This window comes from Nannospalax galili, unplaced genomic scaffold (assembly GCF_000622305.1).
Source record: "Nannospalax galili isolate Female #2095 unplaced genomic scaffold, S.galili_v1.0 scaffold25, whole genome shotgun sequence".
NCBI classification, from domain to species: domain Eukaryota; kingdom Metazoa; phylum Chordata; class Mammalia; order Rodentia; family Spalacidae; genus Nannospalax; species Nannospalax galili.
The window spans coordinates 7078309-7106041 of record NW_008355642.1 but is presented as its reverse complement, the minus strand read 5'-3'; the positions used below and the strand labels follow the sequence as shown (position 1 = coordinate 7106041).

Genomic DNA, 27733 nt, shown 5'->3' with positions numbered 1-27733 from the left:
ATCCTGTTGATTCTAGCTCATTTCAGCATGCTGCCAGTTGAAGTGGATCCTCCTATTGTCTTGCTTCCTACTGTTATCTCTTTTTTTTCTTCTTTTCTACCAAGGGACTAGTGCCAAATGGTCTCTTTCTGCGCCAGTTTTCATAACTTCTCTGGCCTCTCCTATCCTGCTCACTCATATTTTTAAAGTGCCAAACACCCACCTGCCCCTTTTCTGAAATCATTGTGGTACGGCACTGGGCCCTGCCCAGCATCTCAGTGTGGGAGACCTACTTGTTCTGTATTTTGGTTCCACAATCTGAGGTGGGGCAGAAATGTTTGCTGAACTGGTCTCCAGCGAGGAAAAAATGGGTACTGCTTTGACACCCAAGGACTATGGAAGGTGGACATAATGCCCTATGCCTAGATAATAAGCGTTGGGCTGCCAAAACTTTTTATACCTGGAGTCCAGTGGGGGGAGGGAAACACCAACCCCCAGGATTATTTTTGGGGAGGGAGGACTTTGTATAGGGCCATATTCTTTAGAATCTGTTTTACTAATTGATCTGTTTTGGGATGTGTTACCCAAATAAAAGATGTTTCTACACACACACACACATACACACGCACATTTAAAAAGAAATAACATGATTACATTGAAAAACTTTGTATAGGTTGGAGAATTTGGAAAGGGAGTGAATGGCAAACTCACATTATGATAACAGTGATAAATTTCACATTATTGTTAAAGATTGGCAGAACAGTTTTGTCAGTAAATTACATTAAAAAATAATATATTCGGGGCTGGAGAGATGGTTCAGGGGTTAAGAGCACTGACTGCTCTTGCAGAGGATCTGGGTTCAATTCACAGTACCCACACAGTGGCTACAAACCATCTTTAACTCCAGTTCCAGGGGAATCCAAAGCCCTCTTCTGACCTCCACGGCATTGCACGACACGGGTGCACTCACATACATGCAGGCAATATGCTCATACACATAAAATAAAAATAATAAATAACATATTAAAAGAGATAATAATAGACTTATAGAACTGAAAAATTATTTTTTAAAACATAATTATGTATTTTCAGATTGAGAATCATAACACTTTATTGCAGTACTTTCTTTTTTTAAACTTCATGGACTGTGATTAAAAATATTTTATTTATTATTTTATTTTATGTATATGAATGTATTGCCTGCATGTATGTAAGTGCAACCCTACCTTTCACCATCCACAGAGGTCAGAAGATGGCATCGGATCCCCTAAAACTGGAGTTACACGTGGTTGTTAATTGCCATGTGGGTGCTGGGATTCCAATCTGAGTCATCTGCAAGAGGTGTCCAACTGCTGAGCCATCTTTCTAGCCTGCAGACTGTGATTTTTTAAAAAATAATTTATTGAGAATTTCATGCAGGCATATAAGCATATAAGATGTTTAGATCAAATCCATGCCTACTCCCTTCCCTCCAACTCCTCCCATATCTCTCCATCACTTTTTTTTCTGATTACTTCATGTATTCTTTCTTCTTTTTTTATGGGGCTTTTTGCTACTCTAACATTCCACCCTCTGAAGAGCTAACCCTAAAATCTTTTACAGATTAGATAAAAGCTCCAAATACCTTCTACATTTTTGGCCTTTGGAATAGAGGACTGTGATTTTTTTCATCTCTAGAAGTTCAATAAGATGTTTTATATTTTCCATAGGGCATAGTTTAAGGCATACTAGGGCTGTAGAGGAGTAATAGAAAAATAATGGAAAACCTCCTGGTACCTAGTTATGGAAGAGTTCTAACATTAAATCCTGGATACCCAGGACCACATATGGGATGAGGACCACAGCTGGGGCTCAGCAGAGGTGAGAGGTCGGTTCCAGAGAATCAGTCCTTCTAAGATGAGAATCTGCACATAACAGAGGTCTCCCCTGTCCCCAACATAAGAGGCAAAGCCTCTGCCAGGCACATCCTTGGACTTCAGGGATTAGGGCTGAGGAAAATGTAGTAAGAGAAGACTGAAGCTGCTGCCCAGCAACAGGAAGTCCTCCAAGCTGGACCATCAGCTTACGCCAGGGCAATGTGGAACTGTGGTTCACGGTAAGGGTCCAAAGCTTCAGGCTCGTGAGAGGACCACAGCTCTAGCTCACAGGAGGGGACCACAGCTCCAGAGTCATAGGAGTGAACCATAGGTCCAGCTCACGGGAAAGTATCATTGCTCCAACTCACAGGAGGGGACAACAGTTTCATCTCACAGGAGAGGACCACAGCTCCAGATTCATTGAAGGGGACCCCAGCTCCAGCTCATAGGACCGAAGCACAGGAGGGGATCAGAGTTCCACCTCACAGGAAGGGACTGCGGTTCCAGGTTCATGGGATGGGACCACAGCTCTGGCTCATGGGAGTACACCACAGCTCCAGCTCATAGGAGGGGCCCACAAGTCTGACTCATGGGAGGGATCACAGTTAAAGGTTCACAAGAAGGGACTACAGCTTCGAGTTTGCAGGAGGGGACCACAGATATAGTTTCAGAGAAGGCAATCACAGTCCCAGGCTCGTGAGAGGGAACCGCAGTTCCTGTTCCCAGGAGACAAGCACAGCGCCAGCTCAGGGAGGAAGGGGAACACAATTCCAGGTTTTCAGGAGGATACAACAACTCTAGGCTCATGGGAGATAACCACAGTTCCAGGTTGGTGGAAAGTACCACAGATCCAGACTCATGAGAGATAATAATTCCAAGTTCACAAGACAAGACCACAGCTCCAGGTTCATGGGATGGATCCCCCAGCTTCAGGTTCACCAGAAGCAATCACAATTCCAGACTCACATAAGGGATCATGGTCTCAATTATGCTGTTTCCTACTTTTTTTCCTGTCTCCATTGTGCTGTTCACATAATGATACCTGTGTTTAAGATAGAGCATTTTGGCTTCTGTGCAGCAAATGGAGGCAACAGTTGCATGCTGGCTTGAAATTCTCACTAGAAGGACATTAATATTGGAGGAGAAAAACACCTTTAGCTTTTGCTCAAGAAGATGGATCACATTTTTTTTTGTTGTTTGTTTTCATTATTAAGGATATAGTTGATTTTTTTTGGTAACTGTGGCCTTCTTCCTTGTCCAGGGGGAACCAATAATGAGACATCTTCTTTCCCAGAGTTGTGTTTTGCCAAGAGCCTCTATCACTGCCATTTTGGCTCTTCAGACATTTTCTTTCTTACTTGCCAAGTCCTTTCTCACCTGTGCTCAGTGATCAGTCCTTGTCCTTCTTGGGGTTTGTCACTTGGAGGCGGGATGATGGCTGACTGACCATGGGTGCACAACTCAGTGGTTGTCTGTAGGCCCAGTTCCTAGGAAGAACTTTAAACAGTGAGGTCTTTGCAACCACCTCCTGGATTCATGTATCACCCAGTCACTGTGCCCCCAGTTGAGCTAGGTGGCTGGGGGCCCATGCAGGGCTTGCCAGTCCCAACCCACTGAATTCTAAAGAAGAATGTTAAGAGAATTATTCTAATGAATATAAAGTTGCATTAATACAATGTAGTATATGGGAAGGTGATGAATTAGACTTCTGTCATGATGAATCGAGGGTCTTTGTGTGTTCCTGTCAAAGAGAACTAAAGGAAGAGTGGAATGGCATAAACAAATGCCTTTGGAAAATAAAACAGAAATGTTTCATTGTCTTAAATTCAATAATCTTAGAGTGACAACAAATTTCCCAACAAATAAATTGTGTCTCAAGTTATGATTGATTGGGTTCTCATATCTAATTTTGTTTGAGAGGTTTTTGTAGAATGGAAATTGTCAACAACTGCTCTTGTGGCAAGAGAATAGGAACTGGAGAAAACTACATCAAGATTAAAATATGAAAGAGGACCAAAATACACACTGGAGTAAAGATGGCATCTCAACAATTGGTGCTGGTCAAACTGGATACCTACATCTAGAGAGATAAAACTAGATCCCTATCTGTTACCCTGCATAAAACGCAACTTCAAATGGATTAAGGATCACAAATTAAGACCTAATACCTTAAATCTGACAGAAGAGAACCTAGGGAACACACTGGAACTTAAAGGCATGGGAAAGAATTTTCTGAACAGGATCTGGATAGCACAGGCCTTAAGACCAACAATTGGCGTATGTGACCACATGAAACTAAAAAGCTTCTCTACAGCAGAGACACCATCATTTGAGTAAAGAGGCAGTCTAGAGAATGAGAAAAATAAATCCTTACTACTTATACATGTGACAGAGGATTAGTGTCTAAAATATACAATGAACTAAAAATATCTAAACCTCAAGGAAACAAACAGCTCAATGAAAAATTGGGCCAAGCTCAGAGTGGGAGAAAACTTTTGTCACCTACATATCAGATGTAGGATTAATATACAGAATATACAAAGAACTCAAGAAGCAAAATATCAAGAAACAGATGACACACTTAAAAACAATCTATTGATTTAAACAAATAATTCTCAAAAGAAGAAAAAAAGGTAAGATGTGACTTTTTAAAAATGTTCAACAACCTTAGCAATTAGTGAAATGCAAATTAAAACCACTTTAAGATTTCACCTTACCCCAGTCAGAATGGTTAAGATCAAGAAAACAACTAACAATAAATGCTGGCAAAGATATGGGGAAAGGGGAACATGTATTCCCTGCTGGTGGGATTGCAAACTGCTTCAGCCACTGTGGAAATCAGTGTGGAGAATGCTCAAAAATATAAAAGTGTAGATTTACCGTATGATCCAGCTGTATCACTCTTTGACATACACCCGAAGGACTTGATATCCTACTAGATTCTTGTTCAGCATTCTTCATTGCTGTTTTTTTCACACTAACTAGGAAATGGAAATAAAGTAAACATCCCTCAGACAATGAATGGATAATGAAATTGTGGCACATTTACACAATGGAATATTATCCAAATGTTAAGACAAACAAAATCAGGTAAATGGACGGAGCTAAAAACAATCATCCTGAATTAAGGTAACCCAGACTCAGAGAGACATATGTCACATATTCTCTAAGTGAATGCTGGATTTGAATCTTTACATATATGTGTTTCATTTGGAATACTGATAGAGATCAAGAAACTAGTAAGTAACCATAGGGGTACTTTCAAGAAAGGGACAATAAAATGAAGTGATATAAAGGAGAAAAGGGGAACAATGGAAGGAGAAGGGCAAAAGGGGGTAGGGACTAGGAAGGCAGGGAAAAAGAGGGAGTATAGGGAGAAATAACTAACACCAAAAGCCTTTAAAAAGTGTTAGTGAAACCTAATTTTCTAGAAGCTCCATAACAAAAACAAACAACAACAACAAAAAACAAAAGAAAAAAAAAAAAAAAGAAAAAACTGTGCTGGGAAGAGGTTACTTCTTATGTTGTTGGCCAGTGGAATCCTATAGACCTGCAAATATTATATGTTATTGCCTTTGCTTTTAGTTACCTCCACAACTTAATAGTAATATCATTTTTTTCATTTATATATTCCTTGTTTATTTGGAAAGTTAGTTGTGTGCCACTAACTGTCATGAATTTAGGGAACTTAGTATTACTGACATTTACATAGAAACTTGAGAGCAAGTAATTTGTCATTTTCCACATTCTATTCCATCCCAACTTTATTCTTTTAGAATAGGATGTTACTATGTAGCCCTTGCTAGCCCCAAACGCCATTTGAAATCTAGAACGGCCTAGAACTTGTAGAAGCTCTCCTGGCTCTGCCTCTTAAGTGGTGGGATAACATGCCACTATGCCCAGCATGGATTCATCTCTGATGACTCCATTCTTTCTACCTCCACATCACTTATATATACCTCTCTCTTACTCATTTTTCTCTTGACTTGTTTCATCTTCATTTTTTTTGCCTGAACTATGATAATAACTTCATAAATTGCCACCATTTTTATGTCTTGACCTCTTCTAGATTTTGTTTTATACCTCTACCAGAATGATCTTTTAATATAATAAATCATTAAATATTCATCAATGGTTCTCATAATGTTTTTTTTTTAAAAAATAATGGTTTATTATTTTTATTTTATGTATGAGTATATTGCCTGCATGTATGTAAGTGTACCCATGTCATGCAATGCCCCCAGAGGTCAGAAGAGGGCATCAGATCATCTGGAACTGGAGATACAGACAGTTGTTGGCTACCATGTGGGTGCTGGGAACTGAACCCAGGTCCTCTGCAAGAGCAGCCAGTGCTGTCAAACACTGAGCCATCTCTCCAGGCCCGTACATAGCTTTCTTAGTAATTGCCAAAATTCCTAGCTTTTTCCAGTCCCTTTTATGATCTATCTACTTTTTATCTCCCCTCAATCATCTTCTAACATTGAATCATATGTCCAGCCATATGGAACTTCTTGTAATTTCCTGAGAATGACATGTTTTTAGACATTCATTGACTCACATGTAGTTTCTGTATTCAGAATACTCTGTTCTCTGTATTCATCTTACTACTGGTTCCTCAATCCATCTTACAATTTAGGACAAAGCTTATTTTATCTGAAAAGGTGCTAGAAAAGTCCTCCCTTACATCCCAGTCTGGCTTATTACCTTCTTTGACACACGTTTTTTTTCTGTATTGCATCAAGGAGCTAGTGTGTTTAATGTTTTCTTAAAAGCATGACTTTGGGAGCAGTCTCTTTATATTTGAATATAAACACTCACATTTAACAGGCAAGTATTTTGTGGTAGGTTAGTTCATCTTCAATGTCTTTGTCTGTGAAATAATGAAATAGTAATGTAGAGCTGATCTCAAGAGAGTGTTGTAAGAACTAAGTTAGTAAATACTTGTGTTTACAATACTGCTGAGCACATGACAAATTCATTGTTGTTACCTATTAATATTATCACCGTAATTATTTACTAAGTACATTATATGGTAATTTTAAAATTTGAGTTATTTTTATTGAGCTGCAAGAATTCTTTATACCTTCCCTTTTTACAATATATATTTTAATTGAAATTTTGTGCATTTCATACAATGTATCCAGCAGTAAATAGTCCCAACACAGATGTGAAGCCTAATAAACACAGCAATGACTGGAATTGCAAACTATTTCTGTTAGTGCAGTGTGGCACTTTTATCTTGGAGGCAATCAACAACAATCTAATTGGACTTAAATTCCACTCACTGGGAAGGAACTCATGTGTGGCACTATAAATATAGCCAAATACACATACTAGAGAAAAACCTATGTCTGTGACATCCCTAAACAAATGTAATTTCTTACTCTATGCTAAATATTTATCCTTATATTACGAACTTTTTGTAAAAATAAAAAAGCTTTTTGCAAAAAAAGCTTCTTTTTGTAAAAGATGGGCACTATTAGAGTGTCCCACAACTGGTCAAACACAGAGAATAAGTGTTTGTGAAATGTCTAGCCCTAACTGACACATCTGCAATGTAATCTCTACACCTCACACAGCATAGTAGGATGGGAGAAGAGAGAATATTTAATGCATCTCCCAACTCTCAACAGTGAAGCTTCTTCATACAACAAAAGGTGATTAACACAGCAAGCCACAACCAGTCAGAATCTAAAGAATAAGAGACTGAATAGTGCATGTCCCTGGATAGTACTCTAATGTTAAACCTCTCCCATGCACGGCTCAGGGACCATTGCAGAATTGGGGGCAGAAAGACTGTAAGAGCTAGGGATGGTTCATGACCACAAAGAAACAGAGGTTTCCAGACTTATGGGAACTTGCTCATATGAATTTACAGCAATGATGATAGCATGTGTAAGACCCATGCAATCTCAAAGCAGACAAAAATCCAGTAAAGAACTGGGGCAGGAAGTCCAAACCTTAGCTGAAGAACTATATGGTAATCTTCCTGAAAGAAAAGTCCATGGATTACTAGAAATTGTAATTCTAGGACTTATATTGTTGCATAATGCATAGGTACTCAATAAATGCTAATTAAAAGGCATGAGTGTGCTAGGTACTGTGGCATGCACCAATCCCAGCCCTGAGGAGGAGGCAGAGGCAGGTCCTTATTGTGAGTTCCAGGCAGGGTGAGACTAGGAATACCCTGTCAAAAAACAAAAACCCAACCCCCCATAAAAAACCCACAAAAATTAAAATGAAAATTTCATGAGTAAATGAATGGCTAAAAAGAGAAATAAAGAAATACAGAACTGAAATGCATTCTCTCACCAGTAGCAACTAACCACCAAACCCACTGAGGATTAGCGAGATGATGGCTCAGTGGTTAAGAGTATATACTGCTTTTCCATAGAAACAAAGATTGGTTCCCAGCATGCATACTGGGCAGCTCACAACCTCCATCTCCAGGGGATCTGAATCCTCTTAAATTCCAAGGCACTGGCACTCAGGTACACATGCCCCCCCACATATGTGTATTTAAAAAATTCCAAACTTCTATGCCCCATTTAGCTTCATATACCTAGAAGAGGCAGTGACTAATGACCCTACTGGGCCCTTTCTTTTTGCATATGCATTGTCTTCTGTGCATACAATAGGGAGAAATAAGTAGTCTTGGCTCCTTTTGTGAATGCCAAGAGTTTTTGCCTTCATTATTTTAATCCTTGAAAAAATAATCAAAGAAACTAAGCATTATACAGAAACTGAAGACCTGGGAAATCATAAAGAAACCAAGGAAAGATAAGAAAAGAACAGGTGAAAGGGGTTCTTAATCACGGAGGCATCTGTGCTCTATCCTGCTCATTCTAAAAACATGGATGATTTAAAGAATTTACACTTCCAGATTAATCAGGAAACACATGATCTGGAATGACTGACAGCACAGTAAGAACATCTTTGCTTCACATATATGGAGACAGGCTGACCTAGATTTGAGGCTGTACAGTTTCAGAAGAGAAGACTTCTTGATGAGGCCTTTAATAGTGCATAGGGAGAAAGGTTCTATTTGATTGGCAGTTCTTCCATAATTAAGACAGTCTAAACTCACAGCAAGACCATTTTAAAAAATGCAGTCAAACGTTACAAACCTTATTATAAATTATTACCTTACTTCTGTCCGTTTCTCTTCGTCATCATTATTACTCTGTGGGTTTTGATCTTGCCTTTCTTCACCTAGCTAACAAGGCAAGCTGGGATTAGTGCTCCAACTTCTCTCACCTCTTGTCTGAACTTAAAATCAAGGAGTTCCCAGATCAGTAACTGGAGTTGTGAGCTAGCAGCTTGAACAGTGATACTCAGATATAATGAGGTTGGGGGAGAGTTGGCTCAGGGCTCTTACATGAAGAGGTGTGTGTATCATGTTGTGACCAATGATTTTACTGGTATTTTGCTAAAGGTCTCTTCCTAAAAAATGTTTTTATGTGTGAGACAGCTACATGTAGGCTGAGATGAAGTTTTTAGGGAAGACTTTTTACCTTTATTAAGTCAACATTAGCTTTCTTCTTTCCACATGCTTCTCATGGAGGGGTTCTGGCTGTGAAATCTTGCTTGTGGTGGCACAATATCTAGTCTATTTGGTTAATTTATTTACTTTGACAGAAGATGATAATAAAAATTAATTCTAACCAATTCTTACACAATCATTTAAGAGTGGCAAAGCTGACAGAAGATGGTAGAACTCCATACTGCCCACTCAGCTTTTGGTACAAAACAAGTAGAGTAGCCTTATTACAAAATGTTAAAAGTAGTGGAGCTGGAGAGAGGGCTCAGCAGTTAAAAGCACTGCTGCTCTTGCAGAGGACCTGGGTTCAGTTCCCAGCACCCACATGACAGCTAACAACTGTCCATAACTCCAGTTCCAAGGGATCTGACACCCTCTTGTGACCTCTGTGTGCACTGCATGACACAGGTAATAAAAAATAAGTAACAAATAAAAAAATACTAAAATTATTTTTAAAAATGTAAAGCTAAAACTAAGGAACTGTATCTTCACTAAGGAACACTGAATTTGGACTCAAACACACAGCTGTGTATTTTTCAACTTCTTTTCTTGGTGTTATTAGTAGTATTTACAGTGCTCGTTTTGATTCAAGATCTATACTAAACACTTCATGTAATTTACATTTTATTCTCTAATGGCCCATAAAAGGGCACTGTTTTACAAAAAGGAAATCAGGCATGGTAAGAGTGACCTCATTGTCTAAAGACACGGCAAAGCTAAGTCAATGACATCTTAACTTCAAATATATGTATATCTGAAAATTCATAATTTTGTTCTTCCAGTTAGTTAATAAGCATGTGATCTGATACCAAGAAAGATATGGAAATTTGTTTTACAAGTAGCTTATGTGGTTATGAAGGCTAGTAATTTCACTGAATATGCACTCAGCAAGATCAAGACCAAGAACGACTTATGATATAAATAATAGTCTAAAGGCCAGCAGTCTCCAGACACAGGAAAAGTGCATGTATCATCTGAAGTCCAAAGGTATGAAGGAAACCCATATCCTGGCTCTAAAGCAGTCAGGCAGAAGGAACTCTCTCCTCACCCTTTTTGCTCCATTTTAGGTCAACTGGATAAGGCCACGCAAAGACACATTGGGGAGGACAATCTGCTTCACGCAGTCACCTGATTCAGATGTTGATCTTTTCCAGAAACACCTTGACAGAAATATACAGAATAATGATTGACCAAATTACCGCCAGTGGCTTAGTCAAGCTGACACATAAAATTATCCATCACATTCACTAATGTAATGTGTGACCCGTAGTTGCGATTTAATAAGTGATCTCACTTTAGATCCTCTTCCGTGATGGTCACAACAACTCCACATACTAAACTGGGCTAAAATCTCGATTTTACAGATGAGAAAGTTGGATCAAAATTCAGAAATGCTTGAATTAGCTGTCCTTTTGCGTATAGTATATAACCTTCCTACCAATCATTGTTGACTCAGATGCATTAATAAGGGCTAGAGACCACCCAAAAGCCAAATACACATTCCCTTTTTATTTTCCTATTTTTCCAATCTTAAATATGAATACTCAGAGTCTCGTTACATAGGTAATGATATAGTCAGGTAAAGAAATCTATACAGGTTTATGTGTAGTCTTTGTAGGATGTTTGCCACTCATCTTTAAGTATAAGTCATTCTAACTCAGAAAAAAATTCTGCATGATTCCCAAAGAACCTAAAAGGTGACACAAAGGAGGTGAAGCCAGGTAAATTCTTTTGACTGGAAAGTGTTTCAATTTCTCTGAAACCAAACAAGATTCTGTGGATAGTCATTATGGGAATGGGTAGATTCTGCTTGTTCCGAATATAAATTGTAATGATCCTACACAGTCAGGAAGAGCCAATAGGATTTCACGCTTTAACTTTGACAACCATCAGACACCAGCAAGGTATCAATCTCCAGTCTCATTTCCCAGTCATTTCATGATATTGGAATCAATGTAATAAAAGACACAAAGTGTATATTCACAGCTGCTTTTTTGCCACAAAGTGTTGAACGAAGCTTTTCGATAAGGAATGGAAAGAGTTATAAAGAGAGCCTTTTGAAATCTTTATAGGTGTCAGCTGGAAAAGTCAGTGTCTAAATGATGACAATAAGAAATTTCAAACAAGTATATGAAAATATTTATAACATCTTAGGGGGTTATTTTTATGATAATGAGTTAATTTATTCCTGACAAATGTAAACTGAATTATCGCTCTGGTATTATGAATTATTTCCAATTTTATGACTTATTTCTAAGAGTAACATTCCCACATCAAAAGTTATATTGCTGATAAGAGTTTTCACTGATACAGTTGTAAATAAAATTTTATATTGCTACTGTTAAAAATAACTACTATATGAGTGTTAACAAGATGTTAGAGTCTGTTCTAAGTGGCGGATATCTATTCATCATCTAGCTGTCACAATGACCCTATGAAAGGGAAATACATGTTATTTGTTGGAGGAAAAGGACTTAGTATTTCACTAGGAATTACAAATTCTAAAGATTCATCTCATAGTCTCACGCTCTTGAACTCCATTTCTCCACTCTTATTGCTATTACCAGTACAGATATTCAAGGAGTCATACCTCCCAGAAATCCATATGGCCAAGTTCAAGTGTCTTAGGCTGATCAGTTCCAGGAACCCCAGCCCTCCCTCTGAATCTTCTCATAATGCAGTAATTTCTGAAGGTCTCTGGGGACTGTTACTTCACCTCATCAGTGGTGTTAGGAATTTCTCCTCTATGGCATGCAAAATGACTGACCCATACTCCTAGCTTCCCCAATATGTTGCTGGCATGAGCTACAGGATTGGAAGTGATAAACACCTTTGGAAAAGGTTGATACAGGGCAACAGTTGGAGTGGGAAAGGAGAGGAAGCTGTTGTTCCACATCCAATAACATCCTATCTGTACACCAAATGAAGCTGGAATTTGCAAAGTGGTTTTTGTGCACAATGCTGGTACACAGAAATATGCTTTGAGGTTAGGGGAAGGAATGGGAAGAATGGAAGGGTTCAGGACCTAGAGCTGCTTTCTGGAGACAATAAAGTGAAGGCTATTAAGCAGCTGGTACTTCTGACTAATAACTTATGCACATCAATCCAAGAACCAATAAATTCTTCTTGTCCCAACCTATTGGAACAGCTACATAAGGGAGACCATTGACTAAGAAGTCATGTGACTATTGGAGGAAACAGTATTCTAGTCACATGGCCTAACAATTATAGAGATCTGGATGCTAGACATGGTTTCACAGGTTTTATGAAATATCTTATGGCCCTTACAAAGACAAATTTATATTGGCAAATAATAAAGATATTTATCAACTAAGTGGTTCACAATCCTATCTGGCTTTACTTCCCCTTCTAAGAATTAGCTGTAACATCATACACTGTATTTTTATATATAATATCTATAATTTTGCTTATATCTTATATAAGGTATATATTAGGACATCATATGAATTTGTCAGATATATTGAGTTACAAAATAGCTATTTGTGGCAGGAGAGAAAGAGCTCAGTGGTTCAAAACGCTGGTTGCTCTTACAGAAGACCTGGGTTTAAATCAGCATCCACATGATACCTAACAACTGACTATAACTCCAGTTCCAAGGGATCTGACTCCCTCTTTTGGCCTCCATCAGCACTGCATGACATGAGTGCACTTACGTACATACAGGCATAACACTCACACATAAAATAAAAAATAGCAAAGTAGCAGTTTGATCCGATTCGCTTTATTATGGTTAACAGGTAAATATGAGCCATGATGTAGCTCAGTGGCAGAGTGCTTTCATAGTATATGTCAGGCCCTGCTTTCAATTTCTGCAGTCACACAGAAAATATAATTGTAATTATGCATATACTTAGTTATAACAACATGTTTTATATGCATCATATAAGTATACAAATAAAATAAACACATGTAAATAAATCCATGCAAGTTAATAAATTTTAACTATGATATTCAATCTTTACTATACTTCTCAGTTAATTATCCTTTAGTCACCTCTTAAGACAATATTTAAAAAGAGTTTTTAGACTTATTTATTTCTAATCTATGTATATAAGTACTTTTCTTGTATGTATGTAACTTTACTTATGTTGTGGGATGCCCATAGGGGCCAGAGAAGGTGTCAGATCTCCTGGAACTGGAGTTATAGATGGTTGTCAGCTGCAGTGTGGGTCCTGGGAACCAGACCTGGGTCCTCTGCAAGAACAGCCAGTGAGCTTAACCTCTGAGCCATCTCTCCAGCCCCTTATGTCACAGATTTTTAAAATAAGTATTTTATTCAACTTTTGTGTATTAATTGCTAATTAATTTTCAGGGTTTTCACTTATGTACGTAACATATTAGGTGTAATACTGGTTGCTCCCCTGGTAGTTCTTTAAGATGAATATGGAACTGAGTGTTCTAGTTAAAGGGGACATTAACTATAACTGCAATGTTTTATTCCTCTAATAAAACAGAGCTACTGAAAGTGAGTGGGTAAATATGAACATTATTAGTTTTGGTTGGTGGCAGCATGAGATTTTTAAATATTATTCATTTTAGTTTTTCATAACATTGAAACTAAGGAAAAACATAAAAAGATCATCAAAGGAGATATTCCAAGGGAGCATGTGAGATTCTTCTTGATCAAGACCTCAACAATAATCAGTTAAATTCTTTTATTGATGTGGGGTTAGAGCCTGCCTACTTTAACATCTTCATTGATTTTAGGAGTAGAAACTGATTTTCTCAAATTCGTGTATCTCAATAAAGAGGCAGAGGGGGGAAAAAGAACCAAAATTTTCTGATCTCCAGCTAACTCTGTGCTATTTTCACAACCTTAGCATTAAGGTACAGGGTGATGAGCTCGGCATCTTGACAATGTCTTGACAAATCTTCAGTTAAGTCAGAAAGATTTCATTCTCCCCATAATTCTCTAAATTAAAGTGGGCAAAAAGTGGTTTCAGATGTCTTAAGAAACATTTTCAACATTCCAAAGGTTAATCCCAGCTACTGTGAAATTAGATAGCAAATGAACTTTGCTCCAATAACACTGAATTATGTGTGTTGTCATGGGATGAGAATATATAAATATATATTTAATAAGACCTACTAAGAATCTGGTCCAGGAAATACTGAATGCAGATGAACTAAAAAACAAGAAAGACGGCCTTATCATGTACAAATCAGTATGATAGGAAACCAAGACACCATTTCTAGCTTGGCACCTAAAAGAAGCTCAAAGAAGAACTGGAATTTGTTTTGGGAAATTTGTAGAGGAAGGGAGATACAGTGTGAGGTACCAGACAAGAAAGAGGTGTGTGGACAAGGGGAGAGGATTAACTGCTCTCTGACAATATGGACTAGAGTTTGACTAACCAGGAAGACAGCATTCTGTCTAGAATGGGGAGTTTCTCTCTTGGAATTTGATAGAATCGGGTTGACTTGCAAGAGCCTGGATACAGATTTGTTTAACTTATTGGGGAATAGCAAGTTCTGGAGCAGAGACATGTCAGAGGGATTTTTTTGTTATTTTTGTTTCTCATTCCATGTGCTAATAGAAAGATTATTATGATTATATTTTATACAGTCTACGAGAGTTTAGATACATCAGTACTCTGGTTGGGGATCACCAAGAAGAATCTTATAGTGTCTATAACAAGTGAAAATAACTTTCAGTTATCAGTGAATTTGCCTGGCAGTTGCAGAATTTAATCTCATGAAGATTTAATAAATGACTACTGTGCACAAACCACCTTTAAGCCTTGTCCTAAAGATGTAGAGAAAATGAGACACACATTATTCACTTGGAAAAGAACTATGTACGCAAATACATGGTAAGAGTACTACAGAGGAAATAGCTCACATGAAGTATTAAAGTACAGTTTCTTAGATGTGGAATATGAAACTGTGCCTTGGGGCATTAGTGTGATCTCAAAAGATAGAAGCAAATTGTAATATAATTCAAGGAACCAGAAAGACAAAGACAGAGTCATGAATTACTTCCTCAGGCAAGGGTTATTTTGACTGAAGAGTGGAGTGTGTAAAGAGCTGTGAAGAGGAGCTGAAACGATCTCGTGTGAACCAGGGGTGCCAGGCTTAGAGATTGGCAGATAGGAACTTAATGAAAGTTGTCAGCAGTTAAAGGACATCGCCATGTGGTTTGGAACAACCGCTATGAGCACAGTTTAAAAATCAAATTGGATGCTTGGGTATAGCTCAGTGGTAGAATGTTTGCCTACCATGGAAGAAGCTCTGTGTTCAATCCCAAACACTGACAAGGGGGAAATACAAATTTGAACGGGAATGTTGGGAGATCATTTAGAAAGATTACAATAGAAACATACAAAATCAACATTAAAAATCAGTAATGTTTCTATATACTAAAAACATAATATTCAAAAAAATCAGGAAAATGCATATACAATAGCAAAAATAGAAATTGATTTAACCAAGTGAAAGATGTGTATGTCACAAATTTTAAAATATGAATGAAAAAAACAGAAGGCATAAGCAAGTAGAAAAAAATTCTGTGTTTATAGATTAGAAGAATTAATACTGTTAATTACTCAAAAAATCTACACTGTAATTTAAATCCTATAAAAATTCAAATACAGTTTTTCACAGAAACAGAAAGAAATCCTGAAATTTATATGAAACTGCAGAAGACTTCCATTAGGGAAAACAGTGCGAGTTAAAAGAGAGCAGGAGGCATACCACTACCTCATCTTGAAATCTACTACAATGCTACAGTAATTAAAACAGCATGTAATTATCATATAAAACAGACATGTAGACAAATAAAACAGTTTTTTTTGAGAGCACTGAAATATATTGAAGTATTTATTGTTAACTTGTATTTGATAAAGGTACCAAGAACACAGTGAGACAAAGTCTTTTAAATAATTGATATTATGAAAGCTGAATAGCCACACACAGAGAAGGAAAATTAGACTCTTTTCTCATACCATACATAAAAACCTATACAAGATAGATCAAAGACTGAACCATTCATAGAGGCTTACACCTGTAAACCTAACAGTCAGGAGGATGAGAAAAGAATTTTTATTATTTGACTTATTATTGTTATTATTAATTATATATGTGTATGTTTTCCCTAAATGTATGTAAGTGCACCCATGCCATGCACTACCTGCAGAGACTAGAAGAGGACATCAGATCTCCTGGAACTGGAGTTACAGAGGGTTATTAGCAGCCATGTAGGTGCTGGGAACTGAACTCAGATTCTCTGCAAGGGCAGCCAGTACTTTTGATCACTGAGCCAAATCTCCAGCCCTATGGGAGGGATATTGTGAGTTTCAGGACAGCATGTTATTTACAATGAGACCCTGTCGCAAGAAAGTACACAGTATGCAAGGTAGTGGATAAAAGTGGATTTATCAGTGGATAAAAGTGATTGCCATGGAAGCATGAAGATCTAGAATACTCCGTGCAGCTAACCTAGATTACATAGTGTAGCTAATCTAGACTACACAGTGCAGCTAACCTAGACTACACAGTGCAGCTAACCTACACCATACAATGCAGCTAACGTAGAATACACAATGCAGCTAACACAGAATATACAGTGCAGCTAACATAGAATATGCAGTGCTGCTAACTAAGGCTAAACAGCGAACCTAGAGTACACAGTGCAGTGAAGCTAGACTACACAGAACAACTAACCTAGGACACACAGTGCAGCTAACCTGGAATACAGAGTTCAGATAACCTAGACTACACAGTGCAGCTAATTGTGAATACACAGTGCAGATAACAGAATACACAGTGCAGCCACCCTAGACCAAAAGTGCAGCTAACCTAGACTACACAGTGCAGTTAACCTAGAAAACACAATGAGCTAACCTAGAATACACAGTGAAGCTAACGTAGAATACACAGTGCTGCTAACCCAGACTATACAGTGAGCTAACCTAGAACCCACAGTGCAGCTAACCTAGAATACGCAGTGCAACTAATTTGGACTTCACGGTGCTGTTAACCTAGACTACACAGTGAACCTAATCAAGACTTTAAAGTGAAGTAACCTAGACTACACAATGCAACTAACCTAGACAACACAGTGATCTAACCTAGAACACACAGTGAAGCTAACCTAGAATGCGAAGTTCAGGTAACCTAGATAAACAGTACAGCTAACCTAGACTACACAGTGCAGCTAAACTAGAAAATATACATTGTAGCTAATCAAGAATACACAGTGCAGCTAACCTGGACTACACAGTGCAGTGACCCTAGACCAAAAGTGCAGTTAACCTAGACTACACAGTGCAGTAAACCTAGACAACACAGTGAGCTAACCTAGAACACACAGTGCTGCTAACATAGACTACAAAGTGCAGCTAAATTAGACTACACAGTGCAACGAATGTATACTACACAGAGCAGTGAACCTAGACTACATAGTGCAGTTAATCTAAACAACACAGTGAGCTAACATTGAACACAGAGTTCAGCTAACCTAGACTACACAGTTCAGCCAACCTAGAATAAACATTGCAGCCAAACTAGAAAATATACAGTGCAGCTAACCTAGACTACACAATGCAGTTAGACTACACAATGCAGTTAGACTACACAGTGCAGCTAACCTAGACTACACAATGCAGTTAGACTAGACTACACAGTGCGGCTAACCTAGACTACACAGTGCAATGAACCTAGATTACACAGTGCTGCTAATCTAGACTACATAGTGTAGCTAACCTAGACTACACAGTACAGCTAACCTAGACTACACAGTTCAATGAACCTAGATTACACAATGCAGCTAACCTAGACTACACAGTGCGGCTAACCTAGACTACACAGTTCAATGAACCTAGATTACACAATGCAGCTAACCTAGACTACACAATGCAGCTAACCTTGACTACACAGTGCAGCTAAACTAGAAAATATAAAGTGCAGCTAATTGAGAATACACAGTTCAGCTCACCTAGAGTACACATTGCAGCTAACCTAGAGTATATAGTACATCATTAGAAACAAGAGAGATCCTACTATAACACTGTGGAAGATGAAATCCAACCTCTGACGTTGTCTTGTGAGCTTCACACATTACTGAGTCAAAAATGCATCCCCATCATTTTGCACACTCAAAGTAATTAGTTTTGCACACTCACAGTAATTAATTAGTTTTGCAAACTCAAAGTAGTTAGTTTTGCACACTCACAGTAATTCATTAGTTGAGGAAAACAAAACACATAAATGATGGATTCATGACTTAAATACTAGAACTTAAATCCCAAAATTCCTAACAGAAACCATAGGAGACAAGCTCTTTGACATTGATCTGAACAATAATTTTCTCTTTAGATTTGGCTCCTGCTTGCAAACTATATAGCAGACTAGGTGGATATATACAATACTAACTGTACTCACACAACTCAGAAAAAAACATCCTGATTTAAAATGGGAAATATAGGGGGCAGGAGAGATGGCTCAGTGGTTAAAAGCACCAGATGTTCTTGCAGAAGACCTGGGTTCAAATCCCAGTACCCACATATTAGCTAAAAATAATCCTCTGTAATACTAGTTCACAGGATCTGACATTCTCTTATGGTCTCCTCGGGCACCGCAGGACATCTGTGTATTTACACACATTCAGGCATAACACTCATACATATAAAATAAAAGTAAATAAATAAAATGGGCAATAGAACTAAACAGTTTACCAAAGGAGACATGCAAATGACTAACAGGTACATAAAATAATGCTCAGTATCACTAACCCTTAGAGAAATGTGAATTAAAATCACAATGAGACATCACCAAATATATGTTAAGATGGTTGTTTTAAAAATACATATGTCTAGTCAAGGTTTATCTGAGAATATTTTGGTTTTGCCCAAGCTTTCAATACATAGCACATAGTAATTAAAAGTACCAGACAGGTGGAACTAACCTTCTTGGATGCTTAACAACCATACTTTGAGACCTATACTAACCTGGTCAGAGGGACTTAAAGGATAGTTTTTGCTCCTTGCCCTCCAAGGTTGACTAAGTTCCAGGGGACTATGCAGTATCTCCCAAAATGTCCTGTAACTGTGGTGAGTCACCTGTCCTCCTGTCCAAGGAGGCCACAGAGATCCCACCATATGAACTTGAACCAGTGTCCAGTCTACAGAGGAGGGTCAACACAGAGGAATCATTTCCTCCATGCTTCTCAGTGAAACCAGGCATGATTGAGCAGGACCTTTGACTGATCTTCACATAGACGGAACTGGTAAAAGAAAGGAGCCAGGGGCTCCTCCCAAGCCCATGTAAACCCCGAGGAACAGATCCTCAAACAATCTTAAGAATAAAAATAAATTGGGTTATTTGGGCCAACTGTGTGGTCTTAAACACCCAAAAGGAATGTATAACCAAAGATTAACATGATCAGTATATTTCTTTAAGAGTTCAAGGGATTACACTTCCCAGACATTAGACTTAAGTCCATATAAAATGTTATTTAGACAATTATTTCTCATTGATGATTTTGTTTCTAATCACAATGCTGCTCAGATGTAAGACTTCAAATCTTGGTCTACAATACTGTAGCGCCCACCTGTAGCTAAGGGAGACAACCCATGATTGTTCTGAAATGATGGGTAAATTTGTTTTCTCCCCCCTATCTAGAAGCCTTTGAGAGGAAACTGACATTGATTCTAGCCATTCCAATGGCTATCAAAGCACCTGAAAACAAATCCTGAGTCTATCACTGTTGAGTCCAGCCTTGGCAGACAAAAGAAAAATGAGGAGGAACCCAATGGAAGGATGCTTTTGGAAGGCCTTGTCAAGACATTCCAATGGATTCTGATATGAACATTTAAAATTTGTCCTGTTTTGACATTTTTCTGGTTCCCTATCTAGAACTTTTAAGACTAACTATTCTTGCCTTTACTTCTCCTTCACATTCTCCTAGGCTCCAGTCAAAGACTTTTTATTTTCTCCCTACAACTAAGCGTCATGCAATTTTTTAGTCTTTTAGATAGACCCTCAACCTGTGTCCCTGTTCAGCGTGGAAGAAGGCAGAGCAATCTGCATCCCAATTCCCTATCGGCGATTTGGGTAACCTCTTCAGGGGATGGTGTGATAAGAATAGGAAGTAGTAATTGGCTAGGCAGGGTAAAAAGACCCCAAAGAAAAGTAGCCAGTTTCTTGGCTAAAAATAAAAATGTTCTTGGGCCTCTTAGCAACATACTCTCTTCCAAAGGCCAAAAATGTCAAAAGTATTTGGGAGCTCTTATCTAATCCCTAAAATGTTTTAGAGTTATCTCTTCAGAGGATGGAATGTTAGAGTAGCAAAACGCTCCATAAAATTAAAATAAAAAAAAATACATAGTACAGTAACACTTGGCGATAATGTTTAGAAAAGATGACTTTTTATGTTGTTGATGAGAATGTAACAGTACAGTCATCATAGAAATGATAGGGAAATGTCTCAAAATTTCAAAATATAACTACTTCTAGTCATATAACAAAAGGAAATGAAGCTGGTATGTCCATGAGATATTTGTACATGAAAAAATATCATGCATCTATATATCTATGTGCACTCACATATTCTTTGCAGAATTATTTACTATTCACAATGGCTAAGCTATAGAATCAAACTGTGTCCATTAACTGTGTCCATTAACAGAGGAATAGATGAGGAAAAGTTTGTATGTAATCTATATATGTGATGAAATCCTGATTAGTTTTATAAAATAATGCTATTATCTGCAATAACATAGACAAACCTGGAAAATATGCTAAGGTAAATAAGTCAAAGGCAGATTACTGCTATTTGATGTAATTTACATGTGGAGCATAAAGAAGAGTGAACTTACGAAAGGGTGTAGAGTGGTGGTTAAAAATGGCAGGGAAGGAAGAACAGGAAATGTTGACTGGCATAAGATTTCAGTTAAACAGGAGAAATTGATTCAAGAGTTCCATTCCATAGCATAGTGCCTGTACTTAATAGTAATATATAGCTGAAAATTTCTAAGAGTATGACTTATATTTTCTTACCACAACAATGAGAAATACATGAGGTGATAATCATTTCACAGTATGCACATCTATCAAAACATCCAATTATATACCATAAATACATAGAATTGTTGATTTAAATAAATCCAACAAAAGAATATTATAATAGTCCAAGAATATATGAGGCATTACACTTATATATCTATGAGGATAGAAAAATGCAGAGACATTTGAATTGCAATAAAAATGGAAAGGCTTATTATATTATGGGAAGACTGGGGGAGGTCAATGGGAAGGGAAATATAAGATTCATGGAAGACTCACAAAGCTTTTGGCTTGAATGACTGTGAACAAACATGGGAGGCAGGGCAGTATGGGCACAGGGAAGTAGCTTACTGCCAAGTATCCTGAATTGGGGGCAACAGAAAGACTGGCAGAGCTGTTGGTGGACAGTGCTGATATCCTGCCTCCCACAGGCACACTTGCTACCCCTTTCTTAGCATTAATATCATTGCCTCTGAGACGAGTTTCTGACTACTGACCGCGTCCCTGGAGCCTCATTCGGCCTCAGGTAATCAGGAGTTGAAGAATTAGTTGTAATGACCCAATGTAATTTCACTTCCAGAATACAACTGAGGCTCCTCCATCAACTATAAAGAGGATCTTGAGAAAGCATCACACAGATCTTGTAATGAGAGGGAAGTGAAAATGGTTGCCAGCCCATTCTTAAGCACAATAACTATGTTGAAATGAGATGAAGGACTTCATTTAAGCAGAACTTTCCCATTGACGAATAGCAGGGGTTAGATGTGTGAAAGTGAAGCATATAATCCAATTCACAAAAAAATGTAAAGCTGTTTTTAAAATCACAAAGCAATGACCGTCCATTATATTTATAGAGCTGTGACAGGGACTCTTCCATGTTTCAGTGGATACTGAAGTACAAATGACATATAAAAATCAGTATTTTTCCCATACAGAAATTTAGTTTAAAAAAAGCTATGAATATTATTTGTCTCTCCTCTCTCTCTAGCCCTCTCTCCTCCCTCCTCAGTTAAAGTATCCCAATTTTCCCCATTTCTCCCTTGATAATGCCTGTCTTCTATGGGCAGTCTCCCATCTCTTCAGCTCCTTCTTCCCCTTTACCCCATAGTTCCTTGTATAACCCTCTCTGTTCACCCCCTCCTTCAATTTAGAGTGAGGAGAGATAAATGATGACTAGCTGGTATGAAAAATAGAGGGAATCATATTGGTCTAAAAGTCTACTGAAAAATTACATACACAATATCTTTACATAAATCCATGTGTCTAACTCAAGGCTACATAATAAGAAACAGTGCCAGACAGGAGAAACCCTCCTCTGAGTTGTTAGCCAGGGTAGTCCAAGAGACTCCCCAAATCACACTGGCTGTTGCCCTAGCCCTTGATTGCCTCCCAAACTTGAAGGTAAGACCCCACTGTGGAAGATAGGACATACTTCAGATACAGGATTTGGAGCAATGGAGCTGGAACTGACCTGGAAACCTCCTCCTTGAAGGCTGGCTCTCATAGTTTTGGAGAACACTATGCAAGCTGCTAGGGGAAAGCATCAGTTGATGATCAAACCACAGCTTTAAGGCCTAATAAACACAACAATGATTGGCACAGAAAACTATATTTGGGCAGTTGTGGCACTTTTTATCTTGGGGATAGTAACAGCTACCTAATTGGACCTAAAGCCCACTCAATGGGAGGAAACTCATGTGTGGTACTATAAACATAGCCAAATACAAATGGCTACAGTGGTCATAGATCTTAGGGAAAAACCCAAGGCTATCACATACCTAGACAAATGTAATTTGTTATTATGTGCAAAATATGTATCCTTTTATTTACAGACAAGTATACCTGTCACCACTCATCAAAGAAGCCTCTTTTGCAACAGACGGAGATTGTTACAGGTCACACAGAAATTGTCTGTGAATTGTCCAACCCTAAGTGACACATATACAATAGAACATCTACACCCAAGGTTCACAGAACATAATGGAACAAGGGGTAGAGAGACTACTAATGCATCTCTAAACTCTCAATATTGACGCTCCCTTGTGCAATAGAGGACTATGACTACGAAAGGACACAAATGGCCAAAGAGTAGAGTACGAGAGTCTGCAGAATATGGGTCCTTGGACAAGACTTCTATATTGAACTATGCCCACCTAGGGCTCAGGGACCATTGCAGAAAAAGGGATCAGAAAGATGCTAAGACAGAAGAGGAGGTGCATGACCATATGGAAACAGAGTCTTATAGGCTCCTAGGACCTTGCTCGTATGAACCTACAGCAATGTTGTCAACATGTACAATACCCATGCAAATTCAAGCAGACAAAATACCAGCATGGAACTGGAAATGGGCAGCAGGCCCCGATCCTAGCTGAAGAACTACTGGCAGGTGATTACTACTGAGTCAGAGAGAGTTGATCTTAAAGTGAGGGATTCTAGATAGGCTGACTAGACCTTAGAGGATGAACTTGCACTGAGGGATGACTGGGGGACTTGATAGGCCTGGACAGCAATGAGAGAATCCATGGAATTCAGTGGGGGCTTATGGACGGGTACCATTTAGGAAGTGGTATAAAGATGATTAAGATGCTCTGTATGAAATACACGAAAAATCAATTAAAAATTTACAAAAACCATTTATGAACAGCTCTATCCATAAGCCTAGGTTAGAGGCAAATAGGCACAGCTCTAGCATTAAAAGGATGAGTCAATCACTTCTTAGAGTGACTTTATTATTCTAGTGGAGTACTCATATGATACAGAGTCCTCTTAGTGGATATACTTAAAAAGAAATTTGTCTTTAGATGGAAAGTGGCCTGAGACTGAAATAGAAGGCACGTAACACTAACACTATAATTCTAAGACCAGGGATCATAATATTGTGCTCAGCAAGTATAATACATAATTACTACAACTGCTAAGATAAGTACACACGTTATGCCTTGATTATAATGGTAAAAATTGAATGATCATCTCTAGATATTGAATTTGAAGTAAACCAATAGGGGTTAGGTAAATTTTATTCAAAATTTTGACCTCATCTTAGGAGTTAGCGTCAAGCACTTAAATTATTACTAATTCATTACTTTGCAAACACTGTGCAATTCATCGATAGATAATTGGCCTGTATTATTCAGTGGCTGTTAGTCTTACAGGGTTTATGTGAGTATAAAATATCACTCAGTTGGAAAGGTCTACTCTACTAGACAGGCATGAACTCTGGGGGAATCCATATGACAATTTAGATAGCACCAAGCAGAATTGAATCCTTTATTGAATCATGAACCCGAGGAGGAACAATATAAAAGGCAGAATGTGGAACACGCAGACATTAAGAGCCAAGGCTCTGGAGTCCAGTTTATCTCAATTGGGAGGGTCTACATTCTTGCTATCATACCTTGAGTGACCTTGTGCAAGTCACTTAAATTCTCTGAGCTTTTGTTTTCTTATTAAGAAAATAGAAATGACAAGTCCCTTTCTTCTTCAGTTATCATGAGGATGAGGTGGGAACATGTATGTAAAACACTGAGTATAGCCATTAACAGTCCTGTGCTAAGGGTTCAGTGAATTCCTCTTACTGCCACTATTATCTTTCTGTGCTGAGCTATTCACCCAGTCCATGTATAGCCTCCTTCCTCCCTTTGAGAACGATCTCATCTGCATAGTCAGGTTTTGCTTATCTTTAACAAAACAGTTGCACATCCTCATAGCTGCGTTGTAATTTCTTCACCTAGCAACCGTTGGTTGACCTCTAACAAATTCTTAGATTCAGAATTCAGGCTCTAAGTCTAAATGCTACACAAAAACTTGGGCAGCTCTCCCTCTAGTGGAAATTTAATGAATTGCCCCTAACAATTGCCCTATTGATTGCCAAACAGAAGAGTTGGTGGTAAAAACGAATGTGCTTGATGTACTTCACAAATAAATACCTATTAAAAACAAATTCACTAATCGTACATAATAAATTAGTATTCGGATGTAAATTGAAACAAAACCAATCATCAAAGCCTTTCTGGAGTTCGCATATTTTCTCATGGGCAACTTAACCATTTGACTTAATAGGAATTTTGAGGCAAATTTCCATTTTGAAGTAAAATATAGAATTAGCAGTTATATGTGAAGTTGTATATCTGTTTTTACACTACACCTGTAAAAGAATTATAATGTACATGGCCATTGGAGTCTAATTTAACTACACTGAGTATTCTTTATTCCCTTAAAATTGTATTATCATTGTTGATGTTAATAACATCATATTCTGGGGATGGAGAGATGATTCAGTGGTTAAGAACACTGACTGTTTATGCAGAAGACCCGGGTTTGAATCCCAGTACCCACATGGCAGCTAACAACTCTACTCCAGTTCCAGGGGATTGGACAGCCTCTTCTGTCCCCTGAGGGCTTTGCATGACACGGGTGCACTTACTTACACGCAATCATAACACTCATACAAATAAAAATAATAAATAAAATATTTTAAATAACATCATAGTCTCTTAGAGGGATTTACAATTTTTTCTCAGGGCTTTGTTTTTACAGCAGGTAGGTATGGCATTCTCCTGGTTGTACTGAAAACAGGAAACTTATTTATTAAAAGGCTAAGTGTGTTTGCTGGGGCCGCCTAGGATACTTTGCTAAAATTTCAGAGTTTTAACTTCTGTGAGTCTCCTTGAGGCAAAATGAGTTGCATAGATCTCACCATGTTCCACTCCTTGTTTTGATTTTTTTCATCAAGATCCCCAAACATATGCCTATATTGCAGACTGGAATAAAGATGATTAAAATAAAGACCCAGGGTTTTAAAGGTGATGTGGCTTTCTTTGCTTCATTATCATTATTTTTGAAAGCTTAAATATTGAAAAATTTTCTGACAAGAAGACTGATTTGAGAGTAGTAATTTGTGAACCTTACAGCAATCTAAATCAAAGTGGTAGAGATGTGAATCTGAAGAAACACTGTCATACTTTCAATGTGTTTCTCTGTAATAAACTTCTCCAGCTGCAGAGTTTCACCATTTGGGGGAAAACAGTGTTTCCCTGCTTGTGGTGCCTCTGCACATACTTGTAATTCAAAGAGACCCAGTTATAAAATCACCCATGGGAGAAGCCCATCTATGTAGAAAACATTTTTCTCCAAAGTCCTGTGAGGGGCCTGTTTATAGAGCTGCCATGGGACTTGTGTAGGATAGGTCTGGATGACTCTGTGGGTTGGAGGCCTATGCTGATGAGGTCAAACTCACAAGTTAGACTTCTCTGTGGGCTACTTAGTTCCACCAAGTAACCGACTTCCCAATAGTCTGTACCTTTGTCAGCAGCATTACAGATAATCTATTCAGCTAAATAGGCCTTCAACATGCAAAAAGGCTCTGGAGGTGTGATACATTATTATCGTCTCTTTGTGACAGCCATGCACCTTACTTCTGTGACTCCTGACAGTACGTTGCAAATTCAGTCATGTGACTTTCACCTATTGCTCCGCCATTATGATTCTCTGCTGTAACTCTTTTCTTCCCTCTCAATCTCAAGATTTCAGTCCTTTGACGCTGTCATTTAACCTGACTTTACAGGTCTTGAGCCCCAGTCTGGACTGCTTGGTTGCTTCACTAGTCCCAAATCTAAAAATAAATATCTCACCCCACAGGTGAACAGATAAAAATAGAAATCCAGTAAAAAGAAATCATACCATTTTGTTAGAATCTAGGAGTGGTCTAACAGTCTTTAGATATAAAGCTGCAATACCTTATCTCATGGAACTGTATTTCCCCTGATGTTTTGTATGGAAAAATACTTGATATAAGGTGGGTCTTCACAATTCCTGGCATCATATCCTTTGTCAACTTGTGGGTAAACTCCTTTAGGTCTCTTGAAATATCTATGGAGCAACCCCCATTCTGTGAATATTAAAAATGAAAAGAATGGAAAGGATGACATAAATTATATTTCCCATTGCTGAATTTCTGCTCTCTGATCATTGACTCCCTTATTTATAACTACTCCTTCTCTGATAGCTAAAATGAGGAAAGAAGAAAATCTTGCATTATAAAATCTCAAAAAAGTATGTGTATGCAAATAGGCACATCATTTTGCCAACAATTTAAATCCTATCAAGGCACCTTCCCCCTGGGTGTCCTTGAACCTTAGTTCAGTACCCGTTCATATAGAAAAAGTCGAAACTCTGAAGGACGATGGTTATTACATTTGAGCATTACATTTGGCTCTAAGTTCCCTGTCAACTGAGGTTAAAAGATTAAACACACTGGATTACAGAGTTCTCAACATCTAAAAATGGAAACAGATCAGGGCACAGAATTCTAAAAAGCAAAACATATAATATTATT

The 27733-nt window shown here is 38.1% G+C and overlaps 1 protein-coding gene across 1 annotated transcript in view; it reads left to right on the top strand.

The window, feature by feature from the left end:
* The window catches only part of Il1rapl2 (interleukin 1 receptor accessory protein like 2), a 1274770-nt gene that overhangs the window by 569664 nt on the left and 677373 nt on the right, over window positions 1–27733 (top strand). The window lies entirely within an intron of this gene.